Genomic DNA, 12,666 nt, shown 5'->3' on the forward strand with positions numbered 1-12,666 from the left:
AAACTCCCTCGAGGAAATGACCTATTAGGCCAGGGTTTGCAACTTTAGCAACTTTTAAGGTGTGTGGATTTCAACCCCCAGAATTTCTCAGCCAACATGGCAGGGGAGTTGAAATCTACACGTCTTAAAAGTTGCCAAAGTTAAGAAACGCTGTATTAGGCTGCGGCAGAAAAATTGCTTCCTCCCCCTCAGTCTGCAGTTGTTTTGCATGACCAAAATAATACTAGATAAGTCTTGCCAGATATTTAGTTGAATGCCTCCTTGGATTTATAACTCTGACGTTTTTCTTTATCATCCTTTAAACCTATCCAAGATGTAAACAAAGTTGCAGGCAACATACTGTAGTTTTAAGCCTGATAAAGACAAGGTGCTCTTTTCTTGCTTTTAATATTGTACTATGTTCTTTCTGTGAAAGAATGTATGACAGCTCTAAGGACAGTTAAGGACAGTTAAGCTGCCCTTTTTAACTTCAAGCTGAATTCTCTTATTATTGCCTAAAGGGCTTGGGAAAATATAATTCCTATCACATATGTAGGACAAAGACTGTGTGCTAATATCCCTCGATAAAACGTGGAGACAGAATGCACAGATCACCCCGTGGTTCTGCATATGTTCCTCTGTTCCAGATCATCCATTTGGCATGGAGTTGGAAAAAGATCTTAACCTACAAATAACTTAGAGTTACTAGCTGTTTTTCTGGGGATTTGTTTCAGGCTTCCTGATGAAACCTGTAAAATTTATTGGGCACAGCAATCATCTTGAAATCTGCTGGGTGTTGTAGTTAGCCAGCAGCAGGTGCAGATGGCTGAGGAGAGCGATGACTCTGATGAGGGGCCAAGACCATTAGGGAATGGACTGTTGCCTTCAGAGATTGTGGGGCTGGCAGCAGTGAAGAGGAGGTTCCCGAGGAGCCTGTGCCAAGTGCGTGTGCATGAAGGATTACTTGGAGAAAAGAACAATTAAAGTAGAACAGGCGACTCAGGAGTAAGGCTGCAAGGTAATGGCTCCTCCCTCAAGAGGATAAAAGCCAGGTTTGAAAAAGCATTCTTTGCAGAAAGCAAAGAAGCTCCAAAACTCAACTGGTAGACATATTCGTTTTTGAAGAATTCTGTAAATTAGTTCTTTGGTTTTTTGGCAGCCTTGATAAACAACTTGGCAAGGCTCTTTCTTGTAAGAGCTAATTGTTGAAAGCAACCTTTTATCTGTAAAGGAACAGAATTGTGATTAAACCTTAAAAGATGGGAGCTGCTGCCTTTGTCTGTGTTTGCTCTCTGGGAACCCAGTTGGGCCAGAATACTGGGTCATATAGACCAGTATTGTCTACTAAGTGGCTCCATCTGGGCAAGATGGATTAGGTACGTGGGCTAGAGATTCTCTATTCTTATTGTAAAATATTAGTTCTGATAGGCTACATAGACACATAACATTTGAATTATGAATTACACTGAATTATCATAGAATGGTAGCGTTGACTACAAAATCATTTGCAGTATGTAGGAAACTAATTAAAGTCATCCATGAGAGGTGGTGGTCAGCCTTTTAGAAGCTTTTGGAGTGGTGAATCCATAATCCCTCTAGATGTTGTACAGATCTTCGCATTCATTCTTGTATAAAAACAAAATCTAGATACTGTAGATGTAACTTACACCTGTTATTGACCATGAGTTGGGCCATAGTTTTAATTTTGAGCTTGTCAAGAAAGCAATTGTGATGATGTGATCAAAATCAAACCCCAGTTTTATATAAAAACTTTGTGTGTAGTCATGACAGTCACTTTGACTATTTTGACTATACTCTCCTCCCGTACCTGACACCCCTACAGATTTAGACAGTACTAACTAGCAGATTCCAAATTTTCTCTTCTGGTCTATCTAGGCTAGTATTTCCTCCCCAATTGTGTTGTTCTCCACATTCACAGATGCATATACTTCATATTTTATATACTTTTATTTACTTTAGAATCTTCTCCACTTTCACAGAGAAGGTTCTAAAGTGTATATAAAGTATATAAATCAAACAAAACCATAACACCATTAAAAAATATCAGTGTAGTTTTGAAAATTGTTTTCCTCTGAGAAACTGGTCTTCATACAGGGTCTCTACCAGGATCACAAAGTACATAATTCATACTGATGAAAAAACCTGGCTGACTTGAATTCAGCAGGTCAAAAACTGAGGTGCATGGAGAGGGGAAAGAGGATTTGGCTTGCTGGCAAGATTGGGTTTTCTCCCACTAGATAATAACATCCCTAGAGTGTCACTGACAAACGGGAAGAGAAGAAGCCTGGAGGAGCAAGGGTAGAATAACAATCTTTAAATTCAAAAACAAATTTGATTTTTCTTTTGTCTGAATAGAAAGGCTGTGTTTCCTCACATGTTTTATTGGCTTATATAAAGATTTTCAACGGTTAATCATGTTTTGTTTCTCCTAAATGCAGAATAATTTGTACCCATTGTTCCATGGCTAGTAAGATAAGGGCATTTATATCAATTTATAGTTGTAAAATATTATGTGAAGGCAGATGTGCTGAACTTCAGCTCCAATAATGTCTAGCAATGATGGGCAATACTGGATGGTTGACCAGATTATTTTCGTTAATTTGATACTACATGTAATGTCTTACTATCTCCTGCAACTATTCTTTTTTCTCAAAATAATACTATTTTTCCAGTTAAACCTAAGAGACCATAAAGCACACATTCCTATATTATTGAAGTTCCCATTCTGAATCCTATTAAATTACTTTGGCCTCGCTCCTTGATTCATGATAGCTTATAGAAATTTAGTGATAGAGAAGAAACTCCAATATAATGTTGCTTGTGACTTAGACATGGTGCTGCAAAAGTAGCAACACAAAAGTTTAAAAAAAGTGTGTCTGGGAAGGAGTTAATTATGTTTAGAAAAAAAATAGGTAAAAGGTAAAGGAGTACCTGCAGATTTTGCTCTGCTAGTTGTTGCTGACTATAGGGGGCACTGCTCATCTCTGTTTCAAGGCCAATGAGCCAGCATTGTCCGAAGACATTTCCACAGTCATATGGCCAACATGTTACCTTCCCACTGAAGTACCTATTTATCTACTTGCATTTGCATGCTTTTGAACTGCTAGGTTGGTAGGAACTGGGGCGAGAATGGGAACTTACTCCTGTAGTGTGGAGTTCGGATCTCAAACCTGATGGGCTGGCTTTCCAGCCAACAAGCTCAGTGCTGAACCATCGTGCTGCCCCGGGAAAAAAAATGGAGAATACAAATAAAAGGAATAAGTTCCTCTTTATTCATGAATTATACACATTCATATAAATACATATAAATTACATGTAAGTGGGCAATTCAAATGATCTGTAAAACCAACAGAAGCTGAAAGGTCAACAGATTTTACCATCACTTAAATTTACATAGATCAAGACGTTTTATCAGAACCTGTGGGCATATCAGAACATATAGCTCTTGTGAAAAGAGCTCATGTGGGAAGTTGGGGGAGAGGATAAAGAAGGAAAATTTGAAAGAAAATATGAGACATAACATTACTTTAGAAATAAAACCTAAAACCTAAAACAACTACTAGATAGAGCTCAGGCAGGCTTGCATTGCCTATTTAGTTAATATATGTAGTCTGATAAGAAACCTTTGCCTTCATTTCATCTCTGAAAAATGGTGCTGGATCTTCTTACAGTTCTTGGCTGCCTGATGATGCTTGGCTGTTTAATGATGAAAATGCTCTTGCCGATCCTTGTTTTCAAGGATTATCAGTCTGACGTCTGAGATAAGGAATCCTGGGGAGGTGGAATGTCTCTCACTGAATTTTAAATATTGCTATGTCACATTTGTATCCATAGCTTTTGTAGCAGAAGGTTGAGATTATCAATCTTTCTAATGTAAAAAATAGTGAAGCATTGCTGACACGATGGAATATACTACACTGGGGAATGAGAATCTTCCATAATTTTGTGGGTAAGTTACAAGAGTATGATAATTAGGATATTATTTGATACTTTATAATTATTTACAGTGGTGATAATCTTAAAATGAAGAAACTGTATGATAATGTTATTGTGATTCTTCCAGTTAGAGCCTGCTTGGGAGGCGGATGTTATAGAAGAATAAGACCTCAAGCTCAAAGGGAACCTCAAACTTAGATGTTTATTAATTTGAAAGTTACTTTAATGTCTTCAAATTTTTTATACTCCGTGTAACTCTCCTTTCCATGCTTTATTCTATCCACATGTTACAGTTTTTATTTTTTATTGTGTCTAGCAGCCTCAAAAACTGGAAGTACTGTATCCCAGCTTTTCTGGCCCTTTCATAGAATCTGGAACTGCAGAGTTGGAAAGGTCACGTAGATTATCATATCCAACCCTTTGCAATGTACATGAAGATGAATTGTTTGAAAGGTGTCTAGCAACATCTCAAACATCTCAAGAGATGGAGAATCCACATTCTTATAAATAGATTCATTTCATTGTTGTACAAATCTCTCTATTCTTCTCAAAAGAAATTTATGTTACTACAACTTAGTTTTAGTCTTAGTTTCTGTGGCAGTAGAAAATACTTCCTGGCCATCTTTCATCGGACCTTGTTTTATGTACTTGAACACAGCCATCATGTCTCCACTCAGTCTTGCTCTCTCCAGACAAAATAGGTCAAGTTCCTTCAGCTTGTTCTCATAAGCCCTGCTCCAAGTGAGATCTAGATAAGTTGTTATCTCTTGACTGGCCGGTCAACATTAATGGGAACATGGTTCATGGTCTTCCTACCAGATTTGGGAATGCAGGGAAAGGCCATGGAGCCTTTGCCTGCAGATTTTTTTCCTTCATAGTTCCAAGCAACTCAGTCAAGGCTTGAGGCCAGCTACCGCATATGATTAGGTGCTTAAAGAGTAGGAAATCTGTCTTGGTTTGCAGCTTCTCATGTACTCAAGAAGTTTTCTTATTTTATGTATTCTTTTTTATTAGATTTGTATTGCCGCCTATTCACCATGGCGACTCAAGGTGGCTTATAACATATAAAACCACAATTTAAAACAGTAAAACCCATAAAATCAAATAAATTAATATAGTAAACTCCCCCCTCCCCCCAGCGACAGCAAATTACATGAGCCATTTAATTATCTCCATCCCACTCTGGGTTCCCCAGGCCCACTGGCAGAATCAGGTCTTCAACGTCCTTTGGAAGAGAATCAGAGTGGGGGCCAGTCTAATCTCTGGGGTTACATATCTTCCCCCACTATGAAAAAGAAGACAGTTACTTTTTTGAAAACAAGCTTGCACTTCATTTTTCATACTCCAGATTTATTCCAGGACTACTGTTTAATTGTTTTTCATCCCAACAAAAGGCCCTTGCAAAGGGAAACAACCTCCGCTTTATTCTGTTTTGAGTCATGCCTTTTTGTTTTGATATGTATCTGTGATCCAGCACTCCTTTGTTTGAAAGACAAATGTAAGGCTTCAGCTTTTGGTTATGTGATATGTAGCCAGTTGATATTTTCCTCATCTGTAACAGTCTGAAAGCTAATGTTTGTGTATGAGACAATAATCTCTTAACCAGGGGTGGGATTCAAATTTTTTAACAACTGGTTCTGTGGGCATGGCTTAGGTGGTGGGCGTGGCTTGGTGGTCATGTGACTGGGTGGTCATGGCTTGGTGGTCATGTTATTGTCTAGGTGTGGCCAACTTAATATCACTCACTTCGAGGCAGGCATGTCCTCGCCTAGCCTCTCATAACTGTGGGGATGCTGCAACAGTGGTAAGTGTGAAAAATGGTCATAAGTCACTTTTTTCAGTGCCATTGTAACTTTGAATGGTCACTCCACACAAGCAAAGTACCAGCAAAGGAGGGGAAAAAAACTCCAGAGAAGTTCCTGAGACAGGAAGTCTAGTCCTGCCAAGAATGTAATAAGGGTTAACGGAGAGGCAGTTTCTGTAAGCAACACCAGGATGTTTCCTTCCTGCCTTCCTTATAGGATTAGGCCAGTAATTTCTTCTAACAATTGGTTCCCCGAACTGCTTAGAATGTTAACAACTGGTTCTACCGAATAGATGCGAACTGATAGAATCCCACCCCTGCTCTTAACAATTTATTTTTCACTTATCCAGTATGCATCCTATGGATTCCTTACCCATTTCAAATCCCAGATGAAACAGGAGATGAAAGTTCATGCTTGTTTCTTCCCTGTGTATTTATTCAGTTGTATCATGGCTATCCATCCTGTAGCAATCAATGCTGTCATTGGTCTCCCCTTTAGGAGTGACAAAGGCAAACAAGTTTTATCCTTGGACAATGTTGGAGCATCCTATCTTAACACTGGTACTGTACCTTAAACCTGTTTTAGTATGCATAAGGATGCTTTCAACTTGTCTTATTTATGGCTATGGGTGAAATGAAGGTCATGGGGACACAATAGACAGAGATGGACGCATTTTTGCCATGATTAGATACAAGCAAAGACATAGTTTTGCTCTTCTCCAAGTTAAACCTGTCCACCTTTTCTCAGCAAGAACGATTTCCCTTATCCCTGATAATTTTCACATTTGTTCATATTGCTTTAAATAGTGGGCCTCCAGGAGTAGACACTACTTGAAAGAAGCTGTAGCTATAGAATATAATTTTCTTGTTGTTTTACAACAGTGTAAGTTTCCATTAATCCATTCTAAAATGGTATCAACCTTTTTTTCTAGCATTACATCACACTCATATTTATATTGTATTATCTGGGATTTTTTTTAACGTGTATTATTTCCAAGCCAAATATCTTATATCCAATATCATTCTGTATTGTTTTCTGCTGTCTTCTTTCAGTTTGGTGAAAAAAATATTTTCTTTGAAATTATTTCAAAAGAGAAGAGAATTTAGGTAAATAGGTTATTCTTGTACTTATTTAGTGAAATGAAGAGATTAGCCATCAGATGTAGGTGAATGTCCTTGACAATTATCTCTCTAGTAGTCTGCAGTCTTCTTACCATCTCAGACATTAATTCAAAACCAAGAGAAGACATGGGAAGAAGACTTCTCCCTGGCCTAGTCTTTTAAATCCTGATATTTCAAAAAAGGATATGATTGACCAATGTAAGGCAATTCTCATTCCTTTTTGAAATGCAATTCGAAATCAAATTGTAGTATATATGCATTGAAATTAAAATCAGAGATAGACTGTCAAAGGCTTTAATTTTGCAGACAGCTTTGTCATGCAACTGAGTTTCTACAATTTTTGTGGACACCTGAATAACACTTGCATCTTATAACAATACAGATAGTTCTTGACTTATGACTATATGTTTAATAACCATTCAGAGTTATGATGGTGCTGAAAAAAGTGACTTATAGCTACTTCTCACACTTATGCCTGATGCAGCGTTACCGTGTACACATGATTAAAAAAAACTGGGTGCTTGACAAAGAGCGGGTATTTATGGAGGTTGCAGCAACCTGGGGGCTGTGAAAATTCTCAGCCATCCAGGTCATGGTGGTCCCAAAGGTGCTTTTTTCAAGAGGAAACTCGACTTTTTGGTTTTTCTTGAAGATGTTTCACTTCTCATCCAAGAAGCTTCTTAAGCTCTGACTAAATGCTGGGGAATGGAAGAATTTATACTCCTTGCAGACAGCTGGTCATTGGCATTCTTTTAGCAGGTCATTAAGGCTACCTGAAGGTTTATCTGTGTCATCTGAGTGGTACAAATGGGTGTGGAGCCTTCTTGGAACTATTGAAAGGACTGTGTTGTAGATTGGAGATAGATGATGTCATATTCCTCTCGCTCTGTTGAGAGAGGGCTGTTCAATTTTGACTTAGATGGCCTCTTTAATCCCTCTTTCAAACCAGCGATTCTCTCTGTTCAAAATATGGACTTTGTTCAGTGGTAGAATTCAAATTGTTTTACCACCAGTTCGGTGGGTGTGGCTTGGTGGGCGTGCTTTGCCTAACACTGGCACGCAGTTTTCCCCATACCAGCTGAGACCTGCAGTGTCAATCAGCTGAGAGGATAAGGAAAAGCACAGGGGTGGGTGGGAAGGCCGCTTGTGCTTTTCTCTTCTTTTTCCTCTCAGCTGATTGTCAGGATTTTTTGCCCTGCTCTCAGCCGATCGTCGGCTTTTTTTTACCACCAATTCAGGCGAACCGGTCTGAACCAGTAGCTTACCACCACTGAATTTGTTGTTTTCAGAAGAGAGGCCTGTGTCTTTTAAATGCAGGTGGACTGGTGAATCCAGTCCTGGTGTGTCTGTTCTCCTATGTTGTGCCATGCCATGAACCACTTCATAAACACATGGCACAACATAGGTGAACAAACACATCAGGACTAGATTCACCAGTCCACCTGCATTTAAAAGACACAGGCCACTCTTTTTTTTCATAAAGAAGAGTGGAACAAATTAAGATATTAAAAAAATTGGGGAGAAAGGAAAATGTATCCCTACTTTTGGGAGACTATCTCTTAATAGATTTCTTTCTTTCGGTTATCGCAGAAAGAACTCTTATAGCCCCCAAATCAATTTGTTATCTTTTAGTGGCCAGATATAGCAGAGTATGCCTGTCTGTTATTTGTCTGTTTGTTTGTTTGTATCCAGCTTTTATTATTTTTGCAAATAACTCAAGGCAGTGAACACAGCCAGTATTCCTTTCTCCTCCTATTTTCCCCACAACACCAAATCTGTGAGGTGAGATGTGCTGAGAGAATGTGATTGGCCCAAGGTTGTCCAGCTGGCATTAATGGCTATCTCAGAACTTGAACTCACACTCTCCAGTTTTCAAGCTTGGTGTCTTAACTACTAGACCAAACTGCCTCGTTTTAAAAACCTATTCCTTCTTATGTTGCTAAATGTCAGAGAAAAAGGGGGTAGTTTTTGAGACACCTTCTCATCCTTACTTGCCTTTCCATGCATATTTGGCTTTGATTCCCAAATTTTCACCCAGTTCTACGAGTCCTTTTTAACCCAAGCTCCTTCTCTGAAAAACAAATGCTGGTCCCCTTTATGTTTGAAAACATCTGGTGATGACCATATAAAGATCTGTTTTTGTGCATCAATGAAAAATATAACAGAAAATCCTGTGGATTGATTTTGCTCTATTCTGGTATCTAGTATAAACTTGATTGCCGTTAGTGCTGTCAACTATTTCACTGTTTTAAAGTGAAGCTAGTCCTCCCTCCCCCACTATGCAGTACAGAATTGGTCCTCTCTCTCCCTGAAACACAAACAAGTTCTGTCTTTCTTTTCTATCCTGTCTAACTGGATACTATTTGCATGACTATAATCCAAAGATAAAATATAACTTTACTTCACTGGGGCTCTTGGGATTCTTGCCCATTTACGTACAGTGCAGAAGTTGTATCAGTCTTACGTTGACACTGTTAAATGTCAGGAACTTCGTGAAAGCAGACACATTTTGAACTGAAGCTCTCCAAGGCTATGCGGGCCAGTGAGGCTGTGTGAGGTATGTATGCTGTATTTTATGCCACTGTCTCGATCCAGCGGTTCCCAATGTCATATTCTTCAGATGTTGGCTGGGAAGCATAGGAGTTGTAGTTCACCACATCTGGAGAATAGCACTTTCAGAATAGGGGGAGGTGGACTTTGCTTTTTGATAACTTTTTAACAGGTTAATATCGGCTGATTTACAATGACAATACTTTTCAGAGATGAATGTAATAACCCTTTATAAAGACTAGAATTATCCAAAGCACAAACATAACGGGATGATCTGATAATAATAATGACAACATAGTTGGAATTGTATGGTGAAATTGTTATCCTATAGCCTGCTTTTTCCTCTATTTTAGTTCTATTTCTGAAATTAGCAGACAACATGAAAATGTTTCTTTAGTTTTGTCTATGTGAGAAAGCTACAGATACAGAGTCAAATGGACAGAGTAAAGACATTTTAGTATGTGCTTAATTCTCCTCTAAATTCAGTGTGGGTCACAACAAACAAAGCTTTGATAAAAACAAATATGAAATTTACTTAGTCTTCCATCAGCATGAAAAAATCACAAATATACTTTCTCAAGTTCTGAACCATGTGTCTCTTGCTTAGCTCATCAGCTGGGTTCACTTGATGCACCAAGTAATTGAATAGTCAAATCTGTTGAGCGCAGTTGAAGGAATTTATGGTACATGGTGCATTAAACCATAAACCTCTATTTACAAACCATAACAGCTGGGTTCATTCAACACATTAAAGCCAAAACGAATAAACTCTTTTGTGGTTTAGTCTGATAGCTATGAAGACTTGTATCCACAGCATATGTGGACTTTGTTTGCTGTGAATCAGTGCAAAAAATTTTTTTTTTTAAAAAAAGCAGCAACTATATTCCAAGTGCATATGCTATTCCAATCACTAGGAGATTCTTTCTTCGTTCTTCTAATTTGGGATGTCTGATATATAGCATCTAAAGCAGGAGTGTCACATTGTCATCACATGATATATCACAAATTTTCCCCCTTTGCTAAAACAGAGGTGGGCATGGCCAGTGCATCATGCATCTGGCCCGTGGGCTGTGAGTTTGACACCTCTGATCTAAAGGATAAGTGAATACATTTTGTAGCAAAAATTATGAAATACTGATGAATTTATCGTGGAAGAAACTTTAACAAATTACCGTATAATCCACTTCTGTTGAAAGTGATGTGCTGAATCATTTACCTCCCTAAAACTGTCTTCCTCTGGCAGAATGGGCTTGTCTGGAAAAAGCAAAACTCAGTATTTTCAGGCAAATACAAATATTATCCCACCAAACCCAACCTAAAGCCATAATGATTAAATGGTTACACCAAATTAGTAAATAGATCATCTCTTTAGTTCCTGTTCTGATCTCACTCAAATTCTCAGGAAGGGAGGACTATGAATCTGAGTTAAGAAAGTGAAAGTTGTTTTCTTGAGCAATATTTTTTCTATGTCAAGGGTGACAAAAGGTTGGTCCAGCCAGTCAGAGACTAAGGAGGCTGCCTGAAGTGGCAAAATATTGCAGGCACTGTACAGGTGAAACTTGAAAAATTAGAATATCGTGTAAACATTCATTTATTTCAGTAATGCAACTTAAAAGGTGAAACTAATATATGAGATAGACTCATTACATGCAAAGCAAGATAGTTCAAGCCATGATTTGTCATAATTGAGATGATTATGGCTTACAGCTCATGAAAACCCCAAATTCACAATCTCAGAAAATTAGAATATTACATGCAATCAATAAAACAAGGATTGTACATCAAACAATATTGGACCTCTGAAAAGTATAAGCATGCATATGTACTCAGTACTTGGTTTGGGCCCCTTTTGCAGCAATTACTGCCTCAATGGGGCATGGAAACTATCAGCCTATGGCACTGCTGAGATGTTATGGCTTAATTAGCTGATTAGAGTGGGGCATTTTAAGCCTAGAATATTGAACCTTTTCACAATATTCTAATTTTCTGAGATTGTGGATTTGGGGTTTTCATGAGCTGTAAGCCATAATCATCTCAATTATGACAAATCACAGCTTGAACTATCTTGCTTTGCATGTAATGAGTCTATCTCATATATGAGGTTCACCTTTTAAGTTGCATTACTGAAATAAATGAACTTTTGCATGATATTCTAATTTTTCGAGTTTCACCTGTAAAAAGTACACTGAGTCATTACCGCAAGGCCTATTCTACTTTGTGCCCTCAAATGTGGTGGAAGAAGCATGTTGTGTAGAATGATTTTACTACCTCAAAAATGTTGCAATATAGTTCAGATCATTGTATAGGTTATGGTGAGATGTCTTAAAGTGCTCAAAATTTAGTGCATAGAAATGGGACTCTGTGTGTGAGATTATTAGGAGTCAGCTCTCCTCTGATAGTTGCTTCATGTTAGTTAGCGGTAGGGCCATTCTGGCTTTGCATAAAAATGGTGACACTATGCATTTTTCTGTTTACTTAAATAACTCTAGTTAATACTGTTTTGTTTAATTGGTGTGTTTGAAGTCTGCTGACAAAAAATATTATGTGAGTCATCCCTTTTACAGTGCAATAATATCATGTTCATAGAATGACTTGCAGTTGAATATAAGAACAGACTCAAAAGAATCCTTGTGTTACAAATCATGGAAAAATATGTCTATAAAATTGCTTTTGTGGGTAATGGCCAAACAAACCATAACTTAATGGTGCATGTTAGAAAATCTTAGAAGTTAAAATTAATGTTAGAAAAGATGATAACTTACTGAAATTGTTTGAATTTATTTATTTGATTTCTATAGCCGCCCATCTGAAGAAGTGTCTCTAGGCAGTGTACATCATAAATACTAGCTTTGATAAGAGTAGAGTAGAGGGGGCTTCCAGCTGGGCACTGCGTTGATGTGGGGCTGAGGAGCGGATCGCTGCTCTGAAAGGCTCCGATTTTCGCTGTTTGGTGGCTTCCAGGAACGTGTTGGACCTTGGGGGGTAGACAGACGAAAGGGGAATACCTGGAGATCTCGGGGAGGTGCCGTGATCCTGGAGATTACAAGAGAATCCCCTGAAAACCAGCAGCAGAAGAGGGAGATCGTACAGATCGGAACCATAGCCCAGCAGCTTAAAGAAGAAGGAAGGAAGCAAAGAGTGGAAAACAGCAAATTGAGTAGTGGAAAGGTGAACTTAAAGATGATTTCCAGAATACTGATTTATACTACAAAGGGAAATTGGAAATTGAAACTCTAAACCGAACAGTGCAGCGA

General features: G+C 38.3%; 1 protein-coding gene across 5 annotated transcripts in view; it reads left to right on the forward strand.

Moving 5' to 3' along the window:
• PDE4D (phosphodiesterase 4D) overlaps positions 1–12,666 on the forward strand; it is a 697,708-nt gene that overhangs the window by 28,367 nt on the left and 656,675 nt on the right. The window contains exon 1 of one of the 5 annotated variants that reach the window (XM_087927252.1): positions 9,149–9,419. The exons of 3 other annotated variants lie outside the window; for them this stretch is intronic. The gene's annotated coding sequence lies outside the window, so the exon portion shown is untranslated. Of the gene's footprint in view, positions 1–9,148; positions 9,420–12,666 lie in introns of those variants that run through there. One more of the 5 variants, XM_026716913.2, reaches the window with a different exon arrangement.

Source organism: Pseudonaja textilis, chromosome 2 (genome assembly GCF_049901715.1).
Source record: "Pseudonaja textilis isolate UNSWEBS1 chromosome 2, rPseTex1.2, whole genome shotgun sequence".
In the NCBI taxonomy this organism is placed as follows: domain Eukaryota; kingdom Metazoa; phylum Chordata; class Lepidosauria; order Squamata; family Elapidae; genus Pseudonaja; species Pseudonaja textilis.